At 37.6% G+C, this 21,494-nt stretch overlaps 1 protein-coding gene and 1 pseudogene across 14 annotated transcripts in view; both read left to right on the forward strand.

The window, feature by feature from the left end:
- Positions 1-21,494, forward strand: part of SYNE1 (spectrin repeat containing nuclear envelope protein 1) — a 479,099-nt gene that overhangs the window by 55,584 nt on the left and 402,021 nt on the right. The gene's annotated exons all lie outside the window — the stretch shown is intronic.
- On the forward strand, positions 1,606-1,704 carry LOC122896965 (annotated as a pseudogene).

Genomic DNA, 21,494 nt, shown 5'->3' on the forward strand with positions numbered 1-21,494 from the left:
CTGTCCCTGCCCCTGTCCCTGCAGGTGTCACCTCACTCCCAAGCGCAGGAAAATACTAGCCCACATCGGCCGTACAGGGTTGAGCGTACTCTGGTTGGCCCGGAATTCAATTAGTTGCCGGTGCCATGTGGAGAGCAATTCTTTGCACACCTCAGTTTACCCATCAGCGGTTCCTGAGGCCTCCTAGGAAAACTCTTGACAAACTTTCATTGGCCATGGCCAGCTTTGCAAGGGTAGACTACAGTAGAGTTTACCAAGTGGAGAAAAAACTGGTCAGTGGAGAAAGTAAGAAATTGTTTAAAAAGCCAAGAGAAAAGCAGCGCTATAAGATGTTGGTGAATGTTCCCTGTAAGTGTCAAATAGACCTTGTGTGTGTCCTCGTGTCTAAGTGCACGTGTGTTCTGGTTAGCCGGGTCTCTGTAACAAACTTGGTAGCCAAAAGCAATCTCTTAGGACACCTGGGTGGCTCAGTGGGTTAAGCCGCTGCCTTCGGCTCAGGTCATGATCTCAGGGTCCTGGGATCGGGTCCCGCATCGGGCTCTCTGTTTGGCAGGGAGCCTGCTTCCCTCTCTCTCTCTCTCTCTGCCTGCCTCTCTGTCTACTTGTGATCTCTGTCTGTCAAATAAACAAATAAAATCTTTAAAAAAAAAAAAAAGCAATCTCTTAGATTATGCTCACACATTTAATGGCTCAGGAATTTGGACCGGCCACAGGAGAGACTGCTTATCTCTGCTCCATCATGGCTGGGTCCTCAGTTTAAAGACTTGCTGGAGGCGGGAATCATCTCTGAGCTCTCTTACCACATGTGGCAGTGGATGCAGACTCTTGGCTGAGGCTTTTAGCTGGAGAACCTACATGTGGCTTCTGTGTGACCTGGTTGTCCTCCAGACATAGTGGCTGGGTTCCCAGGGCAAGTGACCCGAGAGAGCAAAGCAGAAGTCTTTTTGCCTGTAAGAGCTAGCCTCAGAAGTCACCTAGCATCACTCTGACATGTTCTGCTTATCACAGCTGTGCGCAAAGGCCACCCAGTTTTACGAGGACAGAAAACAGTCTCCCCTCATGGAAAAGGTGGCAAGGTTCTAAAAGAGCGTGTAGGACCAGAAGTGGTGTGACTGTCTTTTTCAGAAAATGCAATCCTCCACAATATGATTTAAAAAAGTAAACCTCTCAATGTTACCAAATTTTAACCAGTGGAGTCTATTTAGTGAAATGCAGCTGGTAAAGTATTATTATAATTATAAATTTACTTTGTTTGGTTATAGGCATATGAAGTCAAATCTCTTCTGAAACAAATTAGAATATTATATTAGTATCTGTTACCAAAGACTTAATAGATTTTTAGGTGGATAACCTGGAAATAAAATGTGACTCTTACTGCTAAAAAAATGTGAATGAAATAAACAGAGAAGGGACAGTGATGTAAAAAATTATTTAGATGAATTCATAGAAGAGGTATATGCATAGTACTTAGAGGTCAAAATTCTTAATTACTAAAGTTAACAGGAAAGCAAGGCTATCACTGTCACTGGGTTAACTAGCCTGAGAGCCTCCAAAGTTGGGAAACTTAGAATCAAAGAATATTAGAATTAAAGAATATGAAATTTTAAGACTATACTTTCAGGGATCATTTCTATAGTTTGTTACTAGAGAAGTTTCTCTGAATGTGTAGAGTACCTAAAGAATATGAAATTTTATATCTCGTGAGTTTAACTCAAGAAAAATAGTTTGCTATTGTTTTGGGGCTAATAATACAAAAAAAACCGTTTCTTCTATCTAGATTTTAATGATTTGATAGATTTAATAGAATCAATAAAAAATTTAATGTTTTAATAGAAAAATAATAAGACAGACATACACACACACACCTATACACCCACACCTATGCAAACAGTGCGTCACATTATAATATATGTAGGACAGGGAAATGCAGGAAGTAAAGAAGATGTGGGGCTTGTTCCAAGAACTGTGTGTTTCTAATGTTTAGTTTCTGAGTGAGGCATATTAGATTCAGTAAGTCTTCTCATAAGTAGGTACGTTTCAGTGTAATAAATAAGTAAATTATTTTATTGCCATATTGCTTGAAAAGCTAAAAAAAAAAAAAAAACAGTCAAGGCTACAATAATGAGATGTGAGACCAGTAACTGTAGCTCTTTACCCCAAATCTGATATGAAAAATTATCGTAATGATTAGAAACATTTCAAATATTTTATTTATTTATTTGACAGACAGAGATCATAAGTAGGTGGAGAAGTAGGCAGAGAGAGAGAGAGGAGGAATCAGGCTCCCCGCTGAGCAGAGAGCCCAGTATGGGGCTCCATCCCAGGACCCTGGGATCATGACCTAAGCTGAAGAGAGGCTTAACCCACTGAGCCTCAGATACCCCTAGAAACATTTCAGTGCTAGAAAATGTTTTTGATTTAAAATACCACAAATAGGTCAGTTTTAGATTCAGTTTTTTTCTAGGCTCTTAGTGAATTTTCTTTACCAGCAGCAGGATACACAGCCTTTTGCAAAGTATGTGTCAGTATGTCCGTATTTCTGCCTGTTAATATGGGCTTTGGCTTAGCTGGGTAACTTCTAAAGACCCTACATTAATTGTAGCTCCTAATAAAATTCCTTCTATTACTGAGCCATTTATAACAGGCTTTATTCTTGTTAAAGAAAAGAAAAGAAAAAAAAACCCACTTCATTAGCCCCAGTGATTGTAAGTAGCTTGATTTAATTTAAAGAAAAGACAAGAAGAATATCCCTTTTTAATGTAAGAATAATTATTACTGTCTGTGTCTGAAAGCTGGCGTGTCATGTATTCCTCCATTTCTTTTTTAAAATCCCTTCTTGCATAAAATGATCAGTGTATTAACACATTTTTTCTTTGGCTCCCAATCTGTTTTCCATAGATCTTTTGTTAATGTTCAATCACTAAGTTAAATTGTATCTCCATTTCCTCTGCTTGCTTTGAGGGTTATTTACTCTTCTTTAATCTAATAAGATTAGATTTGGGAAACACAGAAAAAAAGCTGGATTTTTCCACTGATTTTTGATAGCCAGATTTGGAATAATGTAAAATGGTTTCTGTACTTCCTCTAGCGAATTTTAATAGGAAGGTTGAGAATCTGGCTATTTATTCTTATACCTGCTGTGACCCAAAGTCTCCTGCCAAGGTTTTGAAATCCTTTTGGTCTATGTGTCATTGTCTCACTTGGAAATACCTGTGTCTTTTGGGGTAAGTCACCATTTCGTAGTAATGCTTCTTTAGCTACCTCTGACAAATTTAAAATAATAATACTTAATATCTAGTATTGTGTACTTTAGAAGTTATTTTGTTGGAAAAAGGAATAGGTTTAAAGAAGTGAAACACCAAGTTGCAAATGATTAGTCATTCATCAAGAACCTGGAGTATAATGTACTCTCAAACACTGATTTATTGAAACAAAAATAACACTGTATGGGAAAGTGTTGTAGAGTTGGCATAGCAGGACTCAAAACTCAAGACTAAACATGGGCTAGTATTTCTTCCCTATATGCCTTCTAGTCAGTTATCCCCAGTCTGTTATGGTGAGCTGTGACACAGTCATATCTTGCTTGCTCTGGACCACTTGAGAATTTGCTTACCCAGAACAGCCTTTATTTTCGATATATCCTATAGCTACCGAATGTGAATACATCCCAGTAACTGCCTGAGGCAAACAGCTAATGCAGATTAGATTTAACATTAGTAAGCAAAGATGGCTTGCACATGTGAAAAAGGGGAAGAAAAGAAATCTCAGCAGGAACAATGTAGTAGCTGGCTGCATGGCTACAAGAAAGGCATGCACAGGCCTGTCTGTGGATTAGTCAAACTCCACTTTGTTTTAGTGGGCAGATTATGCAACAGTTGTTTCCCAGAACATTGCTGATAACGCTGAGGAATTACAAGAGAAACTTTGTTTAAATTGAGCATTGTTAAAGAGATTATATGCACAGCAGGTTGCTAGAATGGAAGATAAGAAAGTTTACTGTAGATTAAGTTCCGGGCATGTGCTCTGTGTTTTATACAGACATTGCCCATTTAGCTTCCCAGCAGACCTGTGAGATAGTTGTTAGTTTCTCCACTTTAGATTAGAGGAAACTGATGCTCAGATAGGTTAAGGCACTTGGTCAATTTGGGAGCTAGCTAGTAATTGGTGGTGAACTTAGGTTATTCTGACTCCAAAGATCACGTTTATTCTCATGATACCATGCTCTAAAAACAGAAAGACATCTTAGATGATTACCAAGGTATATATTGAAGTGTGGTATCACTGCTCCCTTGAATGTTAGGGTAATTAACATAATTACATTATCATGCAGATATTTCAAGGATCTGACCACTGGTTTTTAAGCCTTAGTTTGGACAAGTATATGAGGGGTGTGTCCAAAGAAGACTTCTAAACCTTATCTGAGATCCTCATTTAGAAGATCTGGTGCAAAACCCAGGAATCTCTAGCAAGCACCACATTCTGATGCCAGTGTCCATGAACAGCATTAGACAGTAAAAAATCTCAAAAGCTAAAATCTAAAAAAAGCATCAAGAAAAGCTTCTTTTAAAATTATTCTGCTCCAAATAGTATTTCATTAGGAAAAACTTTAGCAAGTGGGTCTTCTTGAAATAGTGCTTCAGGAAGTTTATTACATTCCCAAATTGAAGACTACAATCTCGTACCATGGGGCCAGAAATAACCTCATCATCTGGCTATACTCCCAGGTGTTTTTCAGAGATATAATTTATGCCTCAAATATAGGAACTCTTACATTTAAGGTTTTGATATGTTCAATTATATTTATTTTTTTAGAAGAACATGATTCCAAGGGTTATTCTCTTGAAGCACTTACATGGTGGCTTAAAAGAACCTAAAACCATAGAGTAACAGAACAAAACAAAACAGAACAAACAGAAACCAGCTCAAAGTGAACTGAACTTCAACGCCCTCCCCTATAGGGACTTGAACAGGTGGAACCCAGAGTAATGCCCAGAATGCTGTCTTTTCAAGGAAACTGAAAGCATTTGTATTCCTGACAAAACCAGCAGTTGGGGGGCGCCTGGGTGGCTAAGTGGGTTAAAACCTCTGCCTTCGGTTCAGGTTATGATCTCAGGCTCCTGGGATCAAGCCCAGCATTGGGCTCTCTGTTCAGCAGGAAGCCTGCTTCCTCCCTTCTCTCTCTCTCTGCCTACTTGTGATCTGTCTGTCAAATAAAAGCAAAAAACAAAAAACAGCAGTTGGCTTACACATTGGGGCAAGTCACTTTGATTACCTCAAACATCTTGAATAATTGTTTAGGAACATAGTTAAACATCAAACCTATAGGTGATGTCCCGCTTGTACCACCTAAGAAACAACTTTGTGGCTGTTAAACAGCTTCAGTGTGGACTCCTCACCTGTCGAATTCATCCCCTTCTCTGCCCTCAAAGCTTCTTTAATGCAGTTAATGGGAGGAGATTGGGACCAGTGACCAGACCCTTCAAGCTAAATCAACTAACCAAGACGGGAAGAGAGCGGGACAGCCGTGAGCGTGAGGGGAGGTAAACGGCGTCTGACTCTTTTGTCCAATTCAAGCAATTAGCAGTCAGAAGAGGAAAGACAGTAACAAAAACAAAGAGGAGATACCCATGCAGTATTGAGTGTGTGGGGAGCCTTTGCTATACAAAGGTGTAGGCGCATATGGTAGACAGCTCTCCGAGATTCCTCTGCAAGTATACACGTATACATATTTCCACACGGTAGGTTTTGTCTCTCTTCATTCTTACCCCTGTTCTGAGGTTCACGTTGTCATTACAGAACACTATCAGTGCCCATTTTCACAGCTTGGAATGAGGAGATTCTTGCTTGCCTGAGCCTTGGGCCTTGTCATTTGTTTTGGAGAAGCTGTCACTGGTCAAGAGATGACTCAGACCTTGGATGAATGTCACTAATTTATTTTTTTCTTTTTGATAAAGTTAAAATATATTCTACGGTTCCAGCAGGTGGAACAGAGCTTCGGTGATAGTCTGCCCTGTTTGAAAATGAACCCATTTGGGCTGCCTGGGTGGCTCAGTGAAGCCTCTGCCTTCAGCTCAGGTCATGATCTCAGGGTCCTGAGATCGAGTCCCGCATTGGGCTCTCTGCTAGGCAGGGAGCCTGCTTCCTCCTCCCCCCGCCCCCCTCTCTCTCTCTCTCTTTGCTTACCTCTCTGCCTCTCTGTGATCTCTCTCTGTCAAATAAATAAAATCTTTAAAAAAAAGAAAAAAAGAAAATGAACCCATTCTGTTTCTTTGTCATGGAAGTTTGCCTTCTCAGATAAATGTTATTCTAGAACAGGTTGATGCTATTATCACAATTACTTTGATAATCAGTTTTTTAAAAAATGATTGACCTGATTTTTGAACATATATATGAGAGTACCCAAGTAGTGGACTTTTATGTGGGAAACCTTGAGCAAATTCATAAGGAAGTTATAATTTGTGAGAGTCCTAAGATTATGTGCTTAGCATTTCCTGAGGATGAGTTTTCTAAAAGTTTCTTGAGCATTTGTTCCTATATTCAAAATTGGAGAATAACGATTTGGTGCCATTGAAGGGAGGGGACAGTCGTGAGAAATGGAATTCAATCTACTTTTTCAGCCTCTCTCTCCAGCTTTTCTCTATGGAGACCTAAACCACCTCGAAGTGCCTCACCCTTAGAAAACTATGCCTTTCTCTTTCTTCACGTCTTAATTTTCAATGCCTGAGGCTATTCAGCGAGCAGTCCTCTAATTAGAGCAGTTGACAGTGAGGTGTGAATGACAAAAAGACCTGCACTTCCCAGCAGGTGTTGACATTCCTGAAATGTTTATCGGACCAAAAGCAACTCCCTGCTTCAGAATTCACTCCTGGCTGAGATATATTTTTATTCTGGGGTACTTTCCCCGCCTACCCTAGTAAGCCAAATGGCCAAGACAACACCTCAACACACATGAAAACACCAGTGAACAAAATTCATGGGATCCATTTTATATTATAGTTTTTTGGCATTACATGACTTAATTTTCTTTACTTCCGTTCCCTCGCCTTCGAGGTGACTCCTCATCCCCTAGCAGCAAGTGAGTCACCCTTAGAGAAAGACTTTTCTGTAGCTAATCTTTCCAATTACAGAAAAAAAGAGCTTTGGGGTGTCTGACAGCAATAAGCATTGTTTCTGGATTTCTGGGGCTTAACTGGTTTTATGACACGGGGCACATCCCAGATTCGAACTACAGGTTTTTCTAACCTGTACAAAGTACTCTAATTCTAGAGTTCTGCTATCCTGCAAGTTCCCTTATTCTGTTTGTTTTGAAGCCCTTCCAATCTGAATAATTTCTCCGTAAGGCCTGTGAAATGTGCAGTTTTACAAAAGCAAGCCATCTACAGCTCAAGTGAATTGTTCTAACAGCTAACTTGATTTCGTGCATTTTGAATGTGTGTAATTAACGGACACCACCTTTAACAGGGGGCTGAGAAGAGCTGAACATTAACAGAATTGGCAAAATACGAAAATACTTTGTAGAAACCTCAGTTTATGCAGATTGTTGTAAAAATTACCTTGGTATGGCTGTAAAATGCTAAGTGTTATGTATTGGCAAAAGAAATATCACCGGGGCATTAAAGAGTGTCATTAAAGATGTAGACATTTTATTTTTAAAAATATCGATTTCTGCTCACTTTCTAAAATGCTTAAGGCAAAAAGCCAGTCCAAGATTGTGGCTTTGAAGCTGCCCTCCCCATCCCTGCCTTATTCAGGAAGTGACAGAAAAGAAAATGGCCATTGCACCTAGAAACATGATAATCTCTTCTCAAGGGCATCGTGAAATTTTGTGATGATGCACAAACTAGCATTACATTTTTCAAAAACCCATTAGAAATAACAATTTAGTTGCTCATAACAAGTGAGAAAGAAGCAATTTAAAAGTTGAGCCCCATGTTACTCTAAATATTTGAGAAAATAAAATGCTGATATTGTTTCTAGCAAAGAAAATGCCCCTTCTGTCATAGTAATTGGTCCAATAAAAATATAGCTATAATTAGACAGTTTTGTTTCCATGACCAGTTTCTCTTCTTCCCTTCTTGTGGGCACTTTACAGTCACAGATTTGCAAACAAGTTAAATTGCACCATTTTTCATAAAAAGGTAGCATGCGTGCTCCCACCCCCACTCCCCGTTTTGGTTAGGGTAAAAAAGAGTGTGTGTGTGTGTGTGTGTGTGTGTACATATATATTTTTAATTTATACATGTATATATATATATATTTATATGTATGTTAAATATATATTCTCCCCTTCATCCTGCAGCTGTTACGAAATGCATCCAAAGGACGGAACTTATGTAGTTCTAACCAGTGTGTACACAAACACATATATGCTCCATTTTTTTAAGGAATCTTTTGGATCTTTTTTGTTTCTAAACATTGTTTTTCTTTCTTCTCTTGATTTTCTTTTTTCTGAATACTCAGATTCAACAGAAGTGCCAGTTCTCACTTAGAACTCATTGCCAAGGCTTGTTGTTTAAAAGAGCAAGTCTAGTCATGGGTACTTTGTTTCCTGTTCTTAAGCATTCTCAAGACAAAAACAAAAACAAAACAAACCTTAAAACAGCATTGCCATTACATTGGGTTAAGAGGGATTTCAGAAGTTAACACATTGTAAGATAAAGTTTACTGGTTAAATTTACTGAAACTAGGTCACTGAAATAAATTGTTGTTTGAAAAAATATCTGTGTATTCTTACCTCTGTCAAAAAGACCAGATTAACAATCAGATTGAAGAGCCAGTTTCATTTCTGACTTCAGTCCCTTCCCTTCTAGTTTTTCAACCAAAGGGATGAATCACCCCATGTCTGTCCCTTCTTGAGACTGGGCAGAGGGGTGTCACTCAAACCCCTTCAGACTGGGGAGTGTCTTGGCAGATGCTCACCTATTGACAGTCTCCATACTGCTGTAGGTAGGAGTTTGGTTTTTCCCTTGTCGGTGATGTAGGGAACAAAGACGAGATTTCATGCCATGGTCCTAGGGTGTGAACCTTCCTAGATAGCACTTTATGAATTTGAAGGAGGAAAGGAATCCAATCATGTCAATTACCTCTGCTCGTGGGAGGAGTTATGAGAGGGTGAGTCTGACTTCATGGTGGAAACAGATGGAGGACCACCCCTCCTGTATTTGTTAAGGGTAAAGGATAGGAAGAACCCTGCATCATTCCTTGTACTATGAGGAGACTAAAGATTCGAGATAGTCTCAGTGAGTCATGTCCCTAATGATGACAAGGCTGGGACTCACCAAAAGGTTAAAGTTGACTGCTTTGTTCTTCAATAACCTCCGTTCTTCGTGAGCCTCAGTGAATTCCCCATCTACCTGACCCTAAAGGCACAGGGAGCTCCCTGGTTACTCTGTTCACATGAGAGAAGCTGAAAATTAGACAGAGATGGAAAGGCATATATTTGGAATGTGATAGAGCAACTGTTTTACGGACAGATATTCAAAAGATTTTAGAAAGCATGACAAAAGATACTGTAATGTTTTAGACGATCAAATATCTACATGATATAGGATAAGTGTTAGTACTTTTTAAGTTTTGTATTATCTTAGTCTTGAGCAAGAATGTTTAAAAATAGAAAATATAAGATTGTGTTTTTCATTTATTTTGCTGTGACTTCATGATGATTTAGTTATTATTAACAGCTAAATAATTGAAGAATTCAGTGGAGTTGTCAGACAGGGTCTAGACAATACTGAAATAATTACCAGACTTGCACTTTTTGTTTTGAAATTATGTCAGTATTAAACTGTAAATCAGAGAAGTAAGTATTAATAGACTGAAACCACTGAGATTACATCTTCTTGACAGGCTAAGATCATACTTGGATCACTTATGAATTAATAAAGGGTTATTTATTATATCAAAGTATGGGCTCAAGCCATGTTTCTACAGCTACTTTATTAGCATAGAAAATCAAACAAACACTTTTTTACCATCAAAGAGAGATGTTTTAAATTCCCAAATTGTTTGAGACAGCGTAAGAATTCACACTTCAGGGTTATCTCTCTGAATTACTTTTATGTGACTCTCGTCAGAGTACCTGAAATTATTTCGGATGCAACCTATAATATCCCTTTGTCTTTCTCTCTCCTGTTCATCTCATCATTCATGAGCTGTTTACTTATCTAGGATCCTATTACAGATATGAACTTGATTTATCATTTTAATAGTATCTGCCTTCGGCTCGGGTCATGATCTCAGGGTCCTGGGATCGAGTCCCGCATCGGGCTCTCTGCTCGGCAGGGAGCCTGCTTCCTCCTCTCTCTCTCTGCCTGCCTCTCTGCCTACCTGTGATCTCTCTCTGTCAAATAAATAAATAAAATCTTAAAAACAACTTTTAATGCGGTCTTTTCCCTTTTTAAATAGAAAATTTTTTGGTTTTTTATTTGTATTTAACGACAGGACTAAACTATATACTACGTACTATTTTGTATGCTTTCCAGATATTAGCTCAAGCTGTCTTCCTAACACCCTTGTGCGGGGTATGTGATTATTATCACCATTTTACAGATGAGGCAACTGAAAGAGTCTGAATAATTTGCCCGAGTTGAAGCTGGAACTTAAACCAGGCATTTTGGACGCATGCTGTTTAACCACTGTGCTACAGCGTTTTATACAGTTTATCATCCGCACAGTGATCCCCATACCTGATTGTGCCTGAGAATCACCTGTCTTGTTAAAACAGATTACTGGTCTGATTCTGTAGGTGTGGGTTAGGCCTGGGGAGTTGACATTTCTGGTACGTTCCTGGTGATGCTGATCCAGACATTCTGAGAACCACCGATCTCCCATAATATTGAGGTTATGGGAAACACATAGCTAACCTACCCTTGTTGTTTAATCTTCATTATAATAATTGAAAATAAGAGTTTTTTGTGGCTCAGAATGTCTTTTTTTTTTTTTTTTTTTTTTAGTAAATGTATAATGTATTTTTATCCCCAGGGGTACAGGTCTGTGAATCGCCAGGTTTACCCATTTCACAGCACTCCTCATAGCACATACCCTCCTCAGTGTCCATATCCCCACCCCCTTCTCTCCCGTCCCCCCTCCCCACGGCAACCCTCAGTCTGTTTTTTGAGATTGAGTCCTTTATGGTTTGTCTCTCTCCCAATCCCATCTTCTTTCATTTTTTTCTTTTCCTGCCCCCTCAATCTTTTTTTTTTTTTTTTTAATTACCCCTCAATTGGGGGCCCCTGGGTAGCTCAGCTCTGGTCATGATCTCAGGAGACTGAGTCCTATGCCAGGTTCTATGCTAGACATGGGGCCTGCTTAAGAGTCTCTCTTTCCCTCTCTGCCTTTTCCCACCCTCTCTCTCTTTGAAAAGAAAAAATAATTCCCCCGGATTTTATGCTTATCTTATTGTTTTAATATCCATTTTTATTGAAATAATTTCAAAACTTATCTCACATATTTTAAAAGCCCATTTTGTGAGTTGCTAGTTCATACCTTTGTTTAACAATGCAATATACCTTGAGGTTTTTATCATTGATTTTATTTAAAATTTTAACTCTATTATTTTTTGGCAAATATTTTACCCATATACTGTTTGTCTTTAATTATGTTTAAAATTTGCTGGGTGTGCACTTTTTATTTTTTTTAAAGATTTTATTTATTTATTTGACAGAGAGAGAGAGAGAGAGATCACAAGAAGGCAGAGAGGCAGGCAGAGAGAGGGGGAAGCAGGCTCACCGCCGAGCAGAGCGCCCAATGTGGGGCTCGATCCCAAGACCCTGAGACCATGACCCGAGCCGAAGGCAGAGGCTTAACCCACTGAGCCACCCAGGTGCCCCTGCACTTTTTATTTTTATGCAATGAAATCTATGTAGCTTCTGTTACTTTTAGGCCATGATTATGCTTCCTCATTCAATAAACATAGGTATTTACCTTATTTTCAAGTACTTGTTACAGTTACTTTAATTCCTTAAACTGCTTGGAATTTATTTCGGTGTGAAGTGAGTCTCTAAACTGATTTTTCTATCTTAATTTGCCTTCTAATTTTGCCTAAGCCATTCACTAGATAATCTTTTTCATTAAAAAAAAATTATTTATTGGGACGCCTGGGTGGCTCAGTTGGTTAAGCAGCTGCCTTCAGCTCAGGTCATGATCCCAGCGTCCTGGGATCGAGTCCCACATCGGGCTCCTTGCTCGGCAGGGAGCCTGCTTCTCCCTCTGCCTCTGCCTGCCTCTCTGTCTGCCTGTGCTCGCTCTCTCTCCCTCTCTCTCTCACAAATAAATAAATAAAATCTTTAAAAAAAAATTAAAAAAAAATTATTTATTTATTTGAGAGCGAGAGCGTATGATCCCAACCGAGCACAAGTAGGGGACTGGGCAGTGGGGGAGGGAGAGAGGGGCAGAGAAGCAGACTCCCTGCTGAACATGAAGCCCCACATGGGTCTCAGCCCGGGACCCTAACATCATGACCTGAGTCCAGACCAAGAGTCAGAGGTTTAAACTACTGAGCCACCCAGGTGCCCTTCTTTCTCATTTTTATTTTCATAGGCTGGGGTCTCTTTCTGAACTATGTTTTCCATTCCATTCTTGGCTTGTTTCTTACCTATTATCACACTGCTTCAACTCACTTAGCCTTTTCTTATATTTGAATGTTTGGTAGAGTGGGGTACAAATATTTGCTGTATTTGAATATTTTGTTTTATTTGAATCTGCTCCCCTCGTTGTTATGTTTCTTTTATAGAACTAAGATTATCTTCATAAAGAATCAGACCTCTTTCATTTTTTTTTTTTAAAGAAAGCATTTAAGAAACTTTTTTGGACAACTTAATAAAGATCACTATTTTCTTGGATTTTTCAGAAAAATCTATAAATTCAAAGTTACTCTTAACAATAATTCTTTGGCACTGGGACAGCTGAAGAATTTCAGACTAAAGACATCATGATAGAAGAAGAGTTTCCGAGAATGGTATAAGGACTCAATGTTTCCAAAAAATGGAGACAAATAATTTAATAGAGGCATCAGAATAATTATATATATATATTAGATTATATAAATATACATATATATACAAATATATATGTATATTTTACTATAAGCTTGCAGTACAATCCACTGATAAAGACCTTTCTAAAAGAAAAATATGAGTTAAGGAGGTTAGAAAAACAAAAGAATATATAATTTTACATTATTGTGAGGAAGGAAAATGTTTCATTGTTGAGTGTTACCATGATTTGGTTAATGTTTAAAATAATATGTCAGCAACCAAAGGCTACTTTACAGGTCACAAGAAAACTGAGTTTGTGGGTTGCTTCTCCAGCCTTGAAATGACACCCTGAAATGGCGAGAGTCCCCCTTATCACTGCACTTGTTTGTGAAATTAATATCCGAGTCAGGCCAAGCTCTACGTGGAGTATCCTGTAAGGACACCTTGCTGAAAGTGAACCTGTGGTTTCTCTTCCTGCCTGATGTCCATTTGGCAGCCACACTCGATCATTCCACTGCGCCTTATCCTAGAGTACCATGAACTTGAGATTTACTGACAAAGTGCTATTTTAACCATGCTTTCAGTATAATTGAACAGTGGTGGATTGGACTAAAATTGTCTCTGAGACATTTTACTGCTCTTGCTTCTTCCTGTGCTTCCTTTGCACATCTTTCCTATCACACTTCGTTGTTGTTGCTATTTTTTAAGCCAGATTTTTTTTTTCTTTTGGTATTATTGTCTCTTCCTGAAAAGAAACAAGATTACCCTGGACAAAACTGAAAAGGGAAGGTCATGCTGTTTCCATGCTCTAGCTTGAGAAGAGAGAACATATTATTGGTAAACAAGCCAACATCTGCTTGCCCAAGTCAGTCCTTCCTTGTCGGCTTTTCTCTCTGATCTGAACACGATGAGGTGCTTCACTCTGGGCTCCCACATGCAGCACAGGCTCAAATTTTGGGAGCAATAAAATCAAAATGAGGCTATTATATTTGCTTCTTCACCTGACACATACATAGTGCTGTGTTCTTGTAGCAAGAAAAAAAAAATACAGAGATATGAAGGTAGTAAGTTCACAAAGAGGCTAGCTTTAGGATCTCTATCTTCTTTTTTTTTAACCCTTGTTCACTTTCACCACCCCCCAAATCATCAGTATACCCAGTTTGTATCTTGCACATAATTTGTGTGCAGTAAATCTTGCTTAAAGCCAGTTAAGAAATTTGGTCTTCCTGGAGGACTACAAACCCTCTTTAACTTGTCTTCTCCACATTTCCTTGCCCTTAGTGATTAATAGCTGCTTAGCAAGTAGAAATAAGGCTGAAATGAGAAATTTGAGAAAATAAGACATCCTATTTGTTGTAAATCCATTGTAAATAATTTCTGTCTTCTTTTCCTCTGTGTTTCTTAAAAATAATGCCCTTTTTTAGAAGAGCCTTTTAAAATTTCCCTTTTTTCAGCAACAGAATTATCTGAATAAGTGGAAAATTTGAAGTGGTAAGTTTAGCAAACTTTGAGTCTTTTGGTCTTGAGTGAATACGAGTGAAAATTTCAAGAATAATAAGGGTGAAAATTCAGTGTTGAATATATTGGGCTTGGGTGAGAAGGGATAGCCTCCCCACCCAGTAAATGATAAAACAAAAGTGCCAAACACAAAGAATATTGTTAAGTCCACACCTTCCATTGACTTTTCATTATAGCATTTGCCATATTGGAGGACAAACCCTTATAGGAAGAGTGGTAAGCCCTGATCTCAAGGCTGGAGGATTACTTCATTCCTAGTAGTTAAATAACTTACTCACTAGCCCTAAACATATCAAGATAAATCAGACTTCATGGCTCAGATTTGTTCAGTAAACCTATGTTGGAATGCCTTACCCTTCACACGAAGCTCTGATTCTTAGTATTTGGAAGCAAGTAAAGATAAAAGACATAAAAAAAAAAATCAAGTTTCTCCTGGCTTATAGAAATTTCTTAATTTTCCTGCCTTTGTTAAATATATTCTAGTAATAAAATCAAAGCAAGCAATGGTCAGTTCTTTTTGCTTAACACAAACTTTTATTATCATATTTAAATTAATGAGCGAAAACAAATGTAACAAAAACCAGCCTTTATTGATGATAAATACTATGTGGAAAGCTTTGGACCAAACATTTATGTAAGTTACCAAATTTAACCTTTACAGCAATTTTGTGGGGATTGTGTTATTTGCATCCACCTTGTGCAAATGAGTCAACTGAGGCATAAAATGACTGAGTCACCTCTTTAAGGTCTCACAGTAAATGCTAACACTGGGGATCCCAAATTAGGTCTGTTGCCTTCCCAGAGCTAAACATTCACTTCTGAGGAAATTAATCATTCCATTTCTGCCTCTACTAAGTGGTAGTTTTGTGGTTGTTTTCTGTAAGTCATGGTAATAGCTAACATTTTTCATAAACATACTTTATAATCAAATTTGGTATCACAGTCAACATCCCTTACTCTAAATGGGACAGAGGAATGAAAACAGTTCCATTACTACTTTCATTATAGTGTCATTTTAACAGGCATGAATATGGCTAAAATTAATTTCTATTTTACCCTGAAATCCCAGGTCAAGAAATTATTGTATTCTAGCTGGAGAGACACACAAATCTCAACCCACAAAAAAAAGTAAGAATTTTTACTTGGGGATCTAGTCTTAAGTTGTTTTAGGAAGCGTTAACAAGGAATTTTTAAAATAGTCTTTGTGGATTCTTGTGCCTCTTTTTTTTCTTTTGTATAACTTTTTCTTTAAAATTTTATGTATTTAAGTAATGTAAAAACTCTTTAATATTGTTTATACACACATACAAACTCTGTGTGTGTGTGTGTGTGTGTGTGTGTGAGTGTGTGAGTGTGAGTGTGATTCGCTTGGTAACTTCCTATAATTATAATGTATATCTCTAATGTGGTGATTTTTTTTAGACATTTTTTTTTTAATTTTTTATTTTTTATAAACATATATTTTTATCCCCAGGGGTACAGGTCTGTGAATCGCCAGGTTTACACACTTCACAGCACTCACCAAAGCACATACCCTCCCCAATGTCCATAACCCCACCCCCCTTCTCCCAACCCCCCTCCCTCCAGCAACCCTCAGTTTGTTTTGTGAGATTAAGAGTCACTTATAGTTTGTCTCCCTCCCAACCCCATCTTGTTTCATTTATTCTTCTCCTACCCACTTAAGGCCCCATGTTGCATCACCACTTCCTCATATCAGGGAGATCATATGATAGTTGTCTTTCTCCGCTTGACTTATTTCGCTAAGCTTGATACGCTCTAATTCCATCCATCTTTCACAAATGGCAAGATTTCATTTCTTTTGATGGCTGCATAGTATTCCATTGTGTATATATACCACATCTTCTTTTTTTAATTTTATTTTATTTATTTGACAGACAGAGATCACAAGTAGGCAGAGAGGCAGGCAGAGAGAGAGAGGGGGAAGCAGGCTCCCTGCTGAGCAGAGAGCCTGACGCGGGGCTCGATCCCAGGACCCTGGGATCATGACCTGGGCCGAAGGCAGTGGCTTAACCCACTGAGCCACCCAGGCGCCCCTATACCACATCTTCTTTATCAATTCATCTGTTGATGGACATCTAGGTTCTTTCCATAGTTTGGCTATTGTGGACATTGCTGCTATAAACATTCGGGTGCACGTGCCCCTTCGGATCACTACGTTTGTATCTTTAGGGTAAATACCCAGTAGTGCAATTGCTGGGTCATAGGGCAGTTCTATTTTCAACATTTTGAGGAACCTCCATGCTGTTTTCCAGAGTGGTTGCACCAGCTTGCATTCCCACCAACAGTGTAGGAGGGTTCCCCTTTCTCCGCATCCTTGCCAGCATCTGTCATTTCCTGACTTGTTGATTTTAGCCATTCTGATTGGTGTGAGGTGATATCTCATTGTGGTTTTGATTTGTATTTCCCTGATCCCGAGTGATATGGAGCACTTTTTCATGTGTCTGTTGGCCATCTGGATGTCTTCTTTGCGGAAATGTCTGTTCATGTCCTCTGCCCATTTCTTGATTGGATTATTTGTTCTTTGGGTGTTGAGTTTGCTAAGTTCTTTATAGATTTTGGACACTAGTCCTTTATCTGATATGTCGTTTGCAAATATCTTCTGCCATTCTGTCAGTTGTCTTTTGATTTTGTTAACTGTTTCCTTTGCTGTGCAAAAGGTTTTGATCTTGATGAAATCCCAACAGTTCATTTTTGCCCTTGCTTCCCTTGCCTTTGGCGATGTTCCTAGGAAGATGTTGCTGCGGCTGAGGTCGAAGAGGTTGCTGCCTGTGTTCTCCTCAAGGATTTTGATGAATTCCTTTCTCACATTGAGGTCCTTCATCCATTTTGAGTCTATTTCTGTGTGTGGTGTAAGAAAATGGTCCAATTTCATTTTTCTGCATGTGGCTGTCCAATTTTCCCAACATCATTTATTGAAGAAGCTGTCTTTTTTCCATTGGACATTCTTTCCTGCTTTGTCGAAGATTAATTGATCATAGAGTTGAGGGTCTATCAAGAATATCTTGAGCCTTTCTCAAGAAACAAGAAAGGTCTCAGGTACACAACCTAACCCTACACCTAAAGGAGCTGGAGAAAGAACAAGAAAGAAACCCTAAGCCCAGCAGGAGAAGAGAAATCATAAAGATCAGAGCAGAAATCAATGAAATAGAAACCAAAAAAAGCAATAGAACAAATCAACGAAACTTGGAGTTGGTTCTTTGAAAGAATTAATAAAATTGATAAACCCCTGGCCAGACTTATCAAAAAGAAAAGAGAAAGGACCCAAATAAATAAAATCATGAATGAAAGAGGAGAGATCACAACTAACACCAAAGAAATACAAACTATTATAAGAACATACTATGAGCAACTCTATGCCAACAAATTTGACAATCTGGAAGAAATGGATGCATTCCTAGAAACATATAAACTACCACAACTGAACCAGGAAGAAATAGAAAGCCTGAACAGACCCATAACCGGTAAGGAGATTGAAACAGTCATTAAAAATCTCCAAACAAACAAAAGCCCAGGGCTAGACGGCTTCCCGGGGGAATTCTACCAAACATTTAAAGAAGAACTAATTCCTATTCTCCTGAAACTGTTCCAAAAAATAGAAATGGAAGGAAAACTTCCAAACTCATTTTATGAGGCCAGCATCACCTTGATCCCCAAACCAGACAAGGATCCCATCAAAAAAGAGAGCTATAGACCAATATCCTTGATGAACACAGATGCGAAAATTTTCACCAAAATACTAGCCAATAGGATTCAACAGTACATTAAAAGGATTATTCACCACGACCAAGTGGGATTTATTCCAGGGCTGCAAGGTTGGTTCAACATCCGCAAATCAGTCAATGTGATACAACACATCAATAAAAGAAAGAACAAGAACCATATGATACTCTCAATAGATGCTGAAAAAGCATTTGACAAAGTACAGCATCCCTTCCTGATCAAAACTCTTCAAAGTGTAGGGATAGAGGGCACATACCTCAATATCATCAAAGCCATCTATGAAAAACCCACCGCAAATATCATTCTCAATGGAGAAAAACTGAAAGCTTTTCCGCTAAGGTCAGAAACACGGTAGGGATGTCCATTATCACCACTGCTATTCAACATAGTACTAGAAGTCCTAGCCTCAGCAATCAGACAACAAAAGGAAATTAAAGGCATCCAAATCGGCAAAGAAGAAGTCAAATTATCACTCTTTGCAGATGATATGATACTCTATGTGGAAAACCCAAAAGACTCCACTCCAAAACTGCTAGAACTTGTACAGGAATTCAGTAAAGTGTTAGGATATAAAATCAATGCACAGAAATCAGTTGCGTTTCTCTACACCAACAACAAGACAGAAGAAAGAGAAATTAAGGAGTCAATCCCATTTACAATTGCACCCCAAACCATAAGATACCTAGGAATAAACCTAACCAGAGAGGCTAAGAATCTATACTCAGAAAGCTATAAAGTACTCATGAAAGAAATTGAGGAAGACACAAAGAAATGGAATAATGTTCCATGCTCCTGGATTGGAAGAATAAATATTGTGAAAATGTCTATGCTACCTAAAGCAATCTACACATTTAATGCAATTCCTATCAAAGAAAAGACCTCGAATAGCCAAAGGGATATTAAAAAAGAAAGCCAAAGTTGGTGGCATCACAATTCCGGACTTCAAGCTCTATTACAAAGCTGTCATCATCAAGACAGCATGGTACTGGTAATTATAATTTTTAACTTGATGTGTCACAATATTAGATATTTGGATAAAATTCCGGCAAGTTCAAAGAACAAGCTAGAAATAAGTAAGAGTAAGAGAAGATTAAGAAATTAAGTAAGAAAATTAAGAAATAAGATGATCTTTTATATAAAAATGAACATGAGAAATTAAAAGTTAATATAATGTTTCCTATAAAGGATTCATTTCATTCTTTCTCCAGAATTCTAACAACTTTACATATACATCTAAGGTTATAATTTGGGACTTTTAATAATTTGAGTGATTTCTTTTCAAGCAAAAAAAAAAAAAACAAAAAACCTTATAAACTTTTAAGACCTTGACATAATAAGCCTGAATTCCTAAGTATAGGCAGAAAAAGGTGTTATTTTTTCCCCTGAAATGCATCTGAAGCACTTTTTATAAATCGATAGAAAAACCGTCTTTGTAGAAATGCTGGCATTGGAGAGTGGTGCATTTGGTCAGTAAGCAGGGGGTAAGGCTAAAGAATGAGAGAATAATATGCTATTATAGAGGCGTTGCTATAGGGATACTTTAGGGAGAACGCTGCTAGCTGAGTTGGAAGTTCCCTTGGTGAAAGCTGTGTTTGATGTTGATACTGATTGAATTAGGACAAGTTCCAAAAGTAACTATAATAGGTGGGATATGATAAAAACAAACTTCAAGACTCCTGGTGCGATAAAAGGTACTTTTGTTATTGTTGTTTGTGTGTGTGTGTATCTGTGTGCATGTGTGTGTGTGCACTTTTTCTTTTAATATAATTGTGTGTGTTACTTTTTCTTTTACTATAATTCCAGTCTGAATCCCTGGCACAGAAACATTAAGATTGTATAAAGTAGATTGTAAAGCAGCTCTAAGTTGAAGATTTTATCTTCTTATTTTATCTGAGTTGAACACTAATAGGAGTGAAATGAATAGTTCTGGTCTATGTTTGTGATTCTGGAAAACCTAAAACCCATATTTACAGTGTAAGTCTGAACAGTAAAAGTTTACCAGGAGTTCTAAGATAAAATAAGAGCCAACTTTCAGTGTAGGAATTTAGATGATTGATACATGTATGTTCTAAAGAAGAGGTCTCTGAAACCCAAGACTTATCAATGCATCAGCGTCTACCATTTATAACAGAACTTAATATCTCTTCAAGCTAATAAATAAAAATACTCTTGAAACCCAAATCTCCAGTCAAGAATTTTCACAGTCTGTTAATGGCTTAATTTTCTTTTTGCTTCCAGTACTATTGTTTTAAAATTCTAATTTTTAAAGTACATTTACTTATTTCATATCTTCATCTGAATGTAATGAAATTATTTCATCTTATTTTCAGACTTTTATAAAATGTAAGGATGAAAAGAAAAATAAAATAAAATAGAATAAAATAAAATAACATGTGAGGATGACTTACCTCTATGCATACATAGAAGGTGGTACCCAAATGCATTCCAGTTTGCCTCTGGGGTCACGAGAACTTTTTTTTTTTAGTGATGAGACCTCCAAACATAATTGGCTGAGAAATTTTTCTTACTAAGAAGCAATCATAGATACAATAGCAAGACTTATGCTAATGTTTGGCTACATGGAATATCCTGATAACAACAAGTTTGTTCTTAACCTAGATTCCGGTGATTCCCAAAGTTTTATAGAAAGGGTACCATGTATTCTTATAGCTCATTGGTATTCGGAATCTGGTGTTTGGTTATATAGGAATACACCAAAATCTTATGTTTATTTATATACATTTATCAAACTGTGTTTCCTTGATTTAAATCTTTACATAATTACAAGTAATGTTTAAGTAATTCTGATTTTTCTGAGTTTCCATGAAATATTTTAGTTGAGATAATGTACTTACCTACACACCAATTTAAAATACTGGGAGGTGGGGGTAGAGAAAGGGAACAGAAAACCTCTTCTACTCTTCTCAAGAATATAACAGAAAAAACCACATAACAACCATATAATATAGTATTTTTAATTAATATGATTATTATAACATATATTAATGTAACATATCACATATTATATTATACATTATATATGATATAATCTATATAGTTTATATATTATATATTCTTTCTCTAAGGATATGATTAAAATAGTTATATTAATATTTAGAATAGCTTCTTTTTAAATTGGGAGAGTCTTTATTCTGCTTGTTACCACTTCCTAAGATTTCTCATCATATTTTCCCCTTACCTGCTTCCAACCTGGGCATATATGGAAGTCAAGTCTTCCTTTTTCCTCGATGTCTGAAAGTC

The sequence above is a fragment of the Neovison vison genome, chromosome 1 (assembly GCF_020171115.1).
Source record: "Neovison vison isolate M4711 chromosome 1, ASM_NN_V1, whole genome shotgun sequence".
Classification (NCBI taxonomy): domain Eukaryota; kingdom Metazoa; phylum Chordata; class Mammalia; order Carnivora; family Mustelidae; genus Neogale; species Neogale vison.